Raw genomic sequence first — 1,036 nt, forward strand, 5'->3', positions numbered from 1 at the left:
TAAGGTAGGAGAATCACAAGTTTGAGCCCCGTCTCTGCAACTTAGTGAGACCCTATCTCAAAGGTTGAGAGCTGGGCGTAGTGACGCAGGCCTGTAATCCCAGCACTCGGGAGGCTGAGGCAGGAGGATTGTTGTGAGTTCAAGACCAGCCTGGGCTACAAAGTGAGCTCAAGGTCAGCCTGAACTGCATAGTGAGACCCTGTCTCAAAAAAAGACCAAAAAAAAAAAAAAAAGTTTAAAAAAATAGGTCACAACGTACCTTGGTGTGAAGGCTCTGGGTTCAGTCCCCAGTAACCACATGCCCCTGCCCTCAAGTATTAAAAGGATAGATCTCATGTTGAATGTTCTTGGCACAAGAACAGAACGGGATGTGGTTTACATGAAATACATAACCCTTACAGCATACATGATATAAATGACCATCTCATCTTTTCTACTATTTTCTCTGAACCTAAAACAGGGGTCTGGAGAAACCCACCCAGCCTTGGGGTAGGGATGAAGATCACGCAGGGAGCTGACTCAGGAAGAGAAACTCCAGGATGGAGCTGTTTAGTCCAGACTGTAGGAGTTGTATGTCATACTCTCTGCTTTGGAGAACACAGTGGCTAAGAAAACAGGTGTTAGGTCCCAGCTTCCTGTGTTCAGATCCTCATTCCAGGCCTTATTTTATTTATAACTTATTTATTTGCTTTTTTTTTTTAAAGCTCAGCCTCCCTATGTAGCCCAGGCTGGCCTTAAAATCACAGTAATCCTCCTACCACGTTCCCAAAGGCCTTAATTTATATCACTTAAATTCAGGGAGAGATGGGCCTCAGCTTCTTCATCTGGACCACTGGAAAGATGTTGGGGGCTCCGACCTTGTCAGGTTGCTCTGGAGCACTGAGTCGGCACAAGGGATCAGAGACAGTCATGCCTGGCACACCCTGAGCACTCAGTAAACGGCAGCAAATACTGTCACCTTTTCAGTTGTGTTTCTCTATCTGCCTCCCACATCCTCCAGCCCATCCACCCAGCAAGAAGACAAGCTCCATATGCC

The sequence above is a fragment of the Chinchilla lanigera genome, unplaced genomic scaffold (assembly GCF_000276665.1).
Source record: "Chinchilla lanigera isolate Chin_1 unplaced genomic scaffold, ChiLan1.0 scaffold00005, whole genome shotgun sequence".
Classification (NCBI taxonomy): domain Eukaryota; kingdom Metazoa; phylum Chordata; class Mammalia; order Rodentia; family Chinchillidae; genus Chinchilla; species Chinchilla lanigera.